Source organism: Vitis vinifera, chromosome 17, assembly GCF_030704535.1.
Source record: "Vitis vinifera cultivar Pinot Noir 40024 chromosome 17, ASM3070453v1".
In the NCBI taxonomy this organism is placed as follows: Eukaryota; Viridiplantae; Streptophyta; class Magnoliopsida; order Vitales; family Vitaceae; genus Vitis; species Vitis vinifera.
Window position 1 is genome coordinate 16,145,667 of NC_081821.1, and position 9,324 is coordinate 16,154,990.

Here is a 9,324-nt window from a genome sequence, read left to right on the forward strand (position 1 = left end):
GAAAGATCAGATGATAACAAGGTGAGGGGTGATGCTACACAAGGCTTGGAATAGGTAGGCACATAAGGATAGAGGTGCAAAAGTGGGTGGGTACTACTCTGATCATAAGATAGATGAATCATAATCCTAAACTCCTTAGTTCAAATCCCTGGTCTAAGGTCAAAAAGCTTAATATTCTCCATGATGGGTCAAGCCTCAAGATCACAATGTGAAAGTGAAGAAATACCTTAAGTCAAAAAATCTAAGACAACACATGATGTGTGGTCCTGTGATGACAATCAAAATTTGGATGTATGATAGAGACTTTAAAGTCATAAAGGTGTCCATTATGAGAGGGCTACAAATGTGACTAAGGAATTTATATCAATAATCCAGAAAATGAATGAGATGTGAAGAACAACACTATGACGAGATCAGTACTCCATCTATAACAAAATATCCTTGATTCACTTTCAAACCAAGCTCCATAAAGGAAAATGATAAGGTGATTAAGGCGAATTTGTTAAAAAGATATGAATGTGAAAGTATGCCTTTCACATTTTCTATAATGAAAATGACAAACATCAGGCTGACAATTGAAACAAGTGAATCAATCAAAGAATAAAGTATTAGGCCCATGATAGGTATAGAGGGGTGAAAATGATTGATGAGCATATCTTAAAGCATCAAATAGAGTAACAACAAACTAAAAGAATGAATTAACTCAAGAAGAGATGATAGACGAAAGTCCTAAAGAATACACACTCAACTAAAAAAAGATATTGAAAGAAACCAACACTATGAAACAAATAGTGGTCCACTAGAACTTAAATTTGCACTGATCTATGAACATTCTAGAAAGAGACCAAACAAAATGAGTATTGGATCCTAATTGTGACTAGAGTAACCTTTGAAGGTCTTCAAATGCACCCACGTGTAGGATAGAGATTTCCTAATAAAAGGATCTAAGCTCAACCTATAAGGACAAGGTTGCTTTAAAAATAAGAGGGTGGACTAAAAAGGATCCCTAACAAAAGCATTCATACCCTCTGACGATACGTAACCTTTTGCACGCCTTCGAAGAGATGGGGCACTTTCATGCAAGGTGGTCATCTATTAGGACAGAGTCCTTAAAAGTATGACATGATGTAATAAAATTGGAATTCATTATTTATTTAATGATGTTCTAGTTTCACTTTTATCTATCCTCATTGCATGTATTATACTTTATGAGCATTGTTGCCTACATTTTTTGCATTGTATGTGACTTAGGTTCATTAAGAGTTGCACATAAGGTCTAAGTCATGGGTACCTTGCAAATAGATGACTTGTTGACAACCAATTCATGGGTCTAGGCAACCCATTAGAGGCTGTAGTGTACCACCTCCTAATTGGAGGGATGACTGGTCTTGGCTATTATGATGGGTTTCCCATGGTGAGTGCACTAGTGTGTATGGTTACACATTGGACAGGACCTGTGGTGAGTCATGAATTAAGGCTATCAAGTAGTCATGACCTCACTAAGCTGCTTCATTGTGTTGTCTTTCAACCTTGAGAGAATATTGAGCTTATGTTAAAGTTAGAAATGACTTTGACCTATGGGTGAGATCATAAACTGATCATATATTCCCTATGGATTGGGTCATTGTTGATGGAAACTAGTAGCAATAGGTATTCTCAATAGAGGCACCATGATATATCTTAGGATTGAGACGGTGTGTCTCTTTAGGTGATCCTAAGGAGGTGTGTTCATAGAAACTATGGTCATAGTAGTTCCATAAGTGGAACTTGACATAAACTTTTTTGAGAGCTAAGATATGACAATTGAACACATAATAATAGGATCTATAACTCAAATGTAGTAAAGGTAGTCTTGAAAGGCTGATAGCTTTTACCTTGTTAGAATACGGACACCAGCTCATGGAGAAACTCAACATAATGGATAGCAGGTCACGGGCCCAAGTACTTGGTGTCTTGTTGTTATTTACATAGGATACTAGAGTTCAGTTGATTCTCTGTAGTGGGATGTTAAATCAACTTTAGAATTGGATTATGAGGGAGCCAGTATTCCTATGGGTCTCAATGGTCCCCACTCTCAGCTCATATACCTTGTTGGCATGGGTTATGAGGGTTGGATTGGTTCTAATTACACTTTTGTGCATAAGGGCATTTTGGTAATTACACAAGGTTGCATAGGGGTAAGTGAACAAGGTCTCTGGATTGGGTTAATTGATTAATTAGTAGGCCATATTGGGTTAATTAATCAATTAGAACTCATTTTGGGTTAGATTAAGTGACCCAAGCCCATGTGGGCTCAAGTCACTTAAGCTTACTTAGGAACCCTATAAATACCCCTTAGGGGTTAGGGTTTCTATAGTTTTTGTCTTCAACCATCCAGAGATATTGAGAGCCATAGCATCCACTCTTTTTTCTCCCCATTGGAAGTGTACCAAGATCAAGGTTTGAGTTATCAAGTGGAAGACCTCGAGTTTACGAGACTTTTGCGATTTTGATATTCATAATCACCATGTGGATTTGATTTAGGAACATTTAAATATGAGGTATGGTTTTCATTAACACTTTTTGAATCCTTTTAAAGAAAAAAATGTTATTTTTCTATCACGCATAAGATTTAGAAAAAGCCTAGGATAATAATGCATGTTCCTAACCTGATCCGGACTTGGGAAATGAAGCAATCTGTGTTTTTTCCTTCAATTGACCTCCTGGGCAGTCCTCGTGTTGCACCTTTTTTTTTTTTTTTTTTTGACGACATTTCTATGATTTATGTCTGCATTTGTTGTGCCAATAGGTTCCGACCTTCCCATTTCCATCCTGACTGACCGATCGTCGATCCGATCCCTCGATCGTTATATATCAACCGTCGAAATCGATCGTCACCGATCTTCCCCATTTTCTCCCACATGAAAGTTCCCTCCATTTTAGGACGATTGTCACAGAGGCGAACCTTTTTCGAGCCTCGAGGCCCAAGTTATGGACCAAAACGCCTTTCCTCCATAGTCTTCCCATCCGTTCATCGAAAGGATGATCCGAACCCACCATTGCGATCTCATGTCGAGACTCGCGGTTTGAAAAAAAAATTGTTCCCAAACTGTACCCGAAGGCCCCAAAAACCACATGACAAGATCTCGCTTCTACACTTCCTCCATCCACCCTTTAAAGTCACGATCAAACCCTAATCCATGCACCAAAACATGAGTCCAACCATATGGATCGAAAGAAGGTGTCAATTTTAAGAGGGACACTTAGTCCGATCTAGACAAACATCCCAGATACTTGCATAATAATACATCTGTCAAAACAAACTTTTCCCTTTTTTTCTTTCTATCCAACACACCAGAAGTTATATCTCAATCATACCACATAAGGGGATTAGGTTGTAATAAAATAGTGGGTGTGATCATACCAATATTAATGCATTGGATCCCATCAAAATTTTGCAGTTAAGTGTGCTTAGGCGAGAGTAGTACTAGGATGGGTGACCTCCTAGGAAGTCCTTGTGTTGCACCATTTTCCATTTCTTTGGGCGAAATTCCATATATTATAATTTATGGAATTTATTTTATTTATGTCTATATTTCCTAGTTGGGTGTCATGAAAAGGTGAGGAAGCAATTCTAGACGAGGTCTGGGGTTGGGGAGTTAGCGGGATCCACAAAAGCGAGAGAGTTGTGCACGGGCTAGCGGTGGGAATCGAAGGGCATCGACAAGGGGGTGTGTCAGTGGGTGAAATCGATGACTAAATGAGAAGCTACTGAAGACTCATTGCAAGTCCTTGCTTGTCAATCGTCAGTGGTTGAAATCCAAAGTTGCGAGAAACCTTTTTTCTCTAAGAAATCTATTCATAACAAGTCCTAAACCTTTCCTTGTGGGTGAAATCCTCCACTAAGAAGCCCTAATCTATTCCTCACTTATAAACCCCACCATTAAAATGTCGTAGCCCTTTGGAAGTAGCCTTACTTGACATAAAACAATTCCACATCTGGTCACCATTAGAAAAACCTAATTTGAATGAGTAGTAGTGATGTCTATTGTTGCTTTAATTCCAATATTTGTGAGTGGTAAGCCTCTTCCTCTCTTCACGTTTTTCATTCTCATATTTATTTGAGTTTTTTTTTTTTTTTTGCATTCTTGTGAATTTTGGGATGAATTAAGTGAGCTTGGGTTTTAGATGAAGAAAATGGTTGCTAGTTATAAGGCTTATTTTGTGGAAGGCAAGGCAAAAAGGGTCTTTGAGGAAAAGCTTTAGAAAGCTAGGTATGTACCACCAAATATTATTATGATTATTTTTATGACTATTATTTTGTTTTAGAATTTTGTGTTTGTAAGATTGTGTCTCTGTTTTAAGTATGTGTCATATTAAAATTAAGGTTCATGGATTAGGATCATAAATTTACGATGTGGGTTGTCCACATACAACTTTTTTTCATCCTAATATTTGGTTATTTAGTTTATGGGTTCAACTCTTTTGATCAAAATATATAATTTTTTAAACATTTAAATGTCATAGACATGTATATAAATTATGGGATAGGTGAGGGACCACTAAGGAAGAGTTTTAGGATGCATTAGGGTTATAGATAAAGTAGTTTATGGATTGATTATGGGTAATATTATATATAATATTTTGTTCTATGAATTGTGTGGTAATCCCAAAACTTTGTAATAAATTCATGACATAGCCTAATTCTTTTGGAATTGTAGGGTTTAAATCCATTAATTTAGCACTCTAGATTTGGCTTGATAAATTATGTGCTTTAAGTTTGTTTGATAATAAACAACAACCATTGTGTGCTATTGATTCTTTTAATTGTATTGGATGTTTTGAACACCAAGTCCTTTTTTATTGTGTGTTTAATGTGATAATTTATATAAACCTTGGATCCCAGAGATTTCATATGTTTTAGCTTTTGATCTTTTATGCTAGTTTCCTATAATGTATATTATTGGGTTTGAAGACTTGAATTCTTAACTAATTAACCTTGCTATTTGTACTTATAGAGTTTTAGTTGAGTCTTTTAATTTTTGTTTTACTTACTTATTATGAGAGTGTTTGAATAATTTAAAAATTGTTCTCACAAGGATTCTGGTTGATTAAAATGGCACCTGACATCTAAAAAACAAATTTGGTTAATAAAGGAGGATGAATCATTATTACTGTGTGGCCTTAGTTTGCATGAATCAAAATCTCCCCAGTTTCTTCTATGAGGCCAAATCGCTACTTATTATCCTTCCTCGTAGCCTTTAGAAAATGCATTAAATATACATTATGGGGAAGCAATTTATGTGAAATACAGAGGACCCTGAAATAAATATGTTTATGCCATAGTAGTTTATGTCAAATATAGAGGACCATTAAACAACAAGACTATGGGTATTACCATTATAAGTTTCAAATGTTGGACTATGTTCCATGGAAACAAACATCGGATATGGACATGATATACCAAGGATGAACCAACATAACAAATTCTTAAAATGAGGTAAACTTAGAAACAAGGAGTATGCTTTTATTGTCATTATTACTTTTATTTACAATTAAATGTAACATTTAAATTAATAAAAAAAGAATTGTGTCCCCATGTGTTCATTGGCCCTATGCACAAGTCTAACATGTGTCTGGGTGCATTAGAGGAGTACTCAACATGGAAATAATAACCCAACCTTATAAATTTCCATGTGTTAAAATGTGTGATGTAAAATTGGTTAGCAAAATGAACATACAATATTAGGGATGGATTTTAAACCTCATTTAGTTATACTTACTTTGGTCCACTAAAAAGGCATGAAGCATAACCTCAACATAAGCTAGCAATATAGGATCAAGATCAAACCTTTTACAATAGGTGGAAGGGGAAAAAAGACATAAGAAAACAGAAGACCCAAATAAGGAATGCATGATAAATATGAGTACTATTTTAAAACAGAATTCACTAATGCCACTAAATTGAATAACGAATCAGGAAATGTGAAATTATACAAGTAATTTAGACTTCGTTTAATTATGAGAAAATGAGTAACACTTGTGTCCAACATGTTTTTGGAAAATGGCATCCCAAGAATAAATAATGAAGCCATGTTCCATCATTTTGAATAGGTGTATAACTGTTATCAACTAAAAGCTTAAGTCAAATACTAGCAATATGTATTCTACAGATAAATATAATCCTAAATTTGAAGTATGTATCTATTTTGGAATGATCATGCATTATGTGTTTTGTAATGTAGTATATCAATATAACTCATTTATGAGACTACATGCTGAAACAAGGGGGCAAACACAGGACTCATTTTTCAATTGCTCTTACATCTTAAAATAGAAAAATGTATGCCCATCTATAGTAAATCAAAAGGCATCTAGTTTTTGTGGGACTAAACCTAAACCTACTTCTAATTTTTAGCACATGAATAATAGATGTTCTTATAGATGTTGAATATGAATATTAAAGTTTTTGGATCCAAGTGGGATATGGTACTTGACAGGTTTAGTGCAATTCACTTGTTGGTAGTATTGACTTTCCAAAGTTGACTAAGTTGTCAAGCATCAAGTAAAGTTAAATTTCTAACTTGCTTTCCTTATTTGCTACCCCAAATTTCTATATTGTTCACTGACATTCGGATAAGCTTTACTACCTAAGATTTCTTTTTTGTTGAAAAAAATTGGAGATGAGCTTTCTTTGGAATTAGAAATGGTTATGCCAGTGCTATAAGGATTAAGGAAATTGTTATGACATTAACAAATTTACGTATTAATTAACTATGTAGTATATTAGTTCTTTATCATGGTATTATTAACAAATTTATTCAATTTCTTTTCAAAGATATAATTATTAATATTGAATTAAATTTTAAATGAGTAACTATTTTTTATTTTATAAAAAATCATTTGAAAAGTTATATATAATAGGACATACAAAATATAGCATTTCAATAAGGGGGGATTTTCAATATTATTATCAACATAAGATGACACCTCAAAAAAGTGTCAAAAAAAACAAATGATATTTTGTGCATTCCTTGGTGCTTGTGTAAGTGTCAACATAGATAGATCAACAATGGCAATTTCTAAAGTGTCAATATAGATATATTAACAATGACACTTTCCAAAGCATTATTGATAATGAATATTAAAGATGACGCTTTAAAAGTGTCAACATTGGAAATTTGGTGGAAATAATGGTACTCAAAGAATGTCGTGCTTTGGCAAGATGACACTTCAATAAGCGTCAATATTAGCGTTTTTATAGATGACGCTTTCTAAAAGTGCCCATGGTTGCCCTTACTCATTTCTTGACAGGGAAGAACATGACACTTTCAGGAAGCGTCATCTTATACATTTCTTGACGCCTAAAAGTGTCATTATTGTCCTTTTCTCTTATAGTGATCCCTCACTATGATTAAATGAGATTTTTTGTTTATGACAAAAAAAAAAAAAAAGGAAAAGTAATGATAGGCTACTAACTTAAGGGAAAAGTAGTATTAAATTGTTAATATTGTCCAACAATCCTATCAATATTCATGTTATATGCTAAATTGGTCATATATGTATGCATCATATTTAAATGTCTATATCTTATCATATTGTAAATTATTCTTTATGCTATTTATATGTGATTATATTATTTTTTTAATCACCCTTAATATGCTCCTTAAAACTCTTAAACTTGAATATTTTCTAAAAAAACAAAGAGCATATATTAAGGGAGAGCATTTTAGCAACTTTAGTTTTGTCATCATAAAAAATAGAAAGATTGTGAAACCAAGGTTTAGTTAATTGCAATTTTGATGATAATGAGACAAAGTTTGAAACTAATGGTTCATTCTAAATGTGTTAAGGTATTATGATTTCCAAAGTGACAATCACAACAATAAATCAAGTTAAAGGAAAACCATGAAGAATGAGAAGACCTCAAAGAGAAGATCAATCAAGACCTATTCTCTATGATCTCTTTGTAAGGTTGTTAGTGAAAGGAAAGGAAGTTGACTTGACACTTCCCATATACATTTTTGGTAGTCATTGATTTTGTAATCACAGTCCATATTCTCTCCCATATTATTTACCTCATTTTTGGATTTAATTATAGAAAACACAACTCATATACACACCATGTACTCTATGCAAATAACACTCAATAATACGTGAATACATAGATTTTCCCTTCTCCTCATCCAATTGACATGGTATCAGAGCCTTAATTACTTTAAGAAAATCTTGGTCATTCATTCAACAACATCCTTATTTCCTCATCTCTCTTTTTCTCTGCCTTCACCCCCATCCATTATGGTCGATGCAACTCCCTTCTCTTCTAAAAATCTGGTTGTTCTCACATCTGGAAACAATATCGCATCTCAGTTACACACCCTTATTTCAATCAATGTTGCCACCCAAATGCCCTTCAAACTCAGCAAAGTGAACTATGCTTCACGGGGAGCTTAGTTCACCAATCTCCTCTTTGATGATGACTTTCTAGGATTCCTTGATGGCACTATGAGTTGTCCTCCTGAAACAATACTACCAATTGGTTCAACAACACCAGTCTCCAACCATGAATTTAAGTTGTGGAAACGTCAAGATTGCCTTATTCTCCATGTCATCCTCTCATCAATCACTTGGGCTGTAGTACCTCTTGTTTCCTCTACAACAACATCTCATGAAGCGTGGAAGAAACAAAGGACTACATTTACAAACATATCTCACTCTAGAATGCTTAGTCTACGTAATATGTTGATCAATAGAACCAAAGACTCCAAGTCTATTGTTGAATACATGCAAGCCATCAAAACAATTGTTGATGATCTTGCTCTCAATGCTATCCTCTCATTGAAGATGAACTAATTGCCCATGCTCTCAATGGGTTGGGCAATGATTTTAAAGAAATCAGTGTTGCTATTCAAGCCAGAGATTCTCCAGTGACATTTGAAGAGCTTTATGACAAACTCCAAGATCAAGAAACTCTCTTGAAGCAAGATGAAGCAAAAAAAGGAAACCCCCCCCCCCCCCCCCATCATTGCTCATTTTCACGAAAGATATTTCCTCAACAATAAAGGGAGCAATGGAAGCAACGAAAATTCTACGGTACATCTTAGAGGTCATTCTAACAATAAGGAGTCAACCTCTCATTTTAGTGACCTTGGTTTTGTCATCATAAAAAAGAAAAAGACTATGAAACCAAGGTTTGGTTAATTGCAATTTTGATGATAATGAAACAAAGTTTGAAACTAATGGTTTATTATAAATGTGTTAAGGTAATATGATTTCCAAAGTGACAATCATAACAATAAATCAAGTTAAAGGAAAACCATGAAGAATGAGAAGACCTTAAAGGGA

At 34.3% G+C, this 9,324-nt stretch overlaps 1 pseudogene; it reads left to right on the forward strand.

The window, feature by feature from the left end:
- The first annotated feature begins 3,389 nt into the window (after positions 1 to 3,389).
- LOC132253015 (5S ribosomal RNA) lies at positions 3,390 to 3,508 on the forward strand (annotated as a pseudogene).
- The last annotated feature ends 5,816 nt before the right edge of the window (positions 3,509 to 9,324 follow it).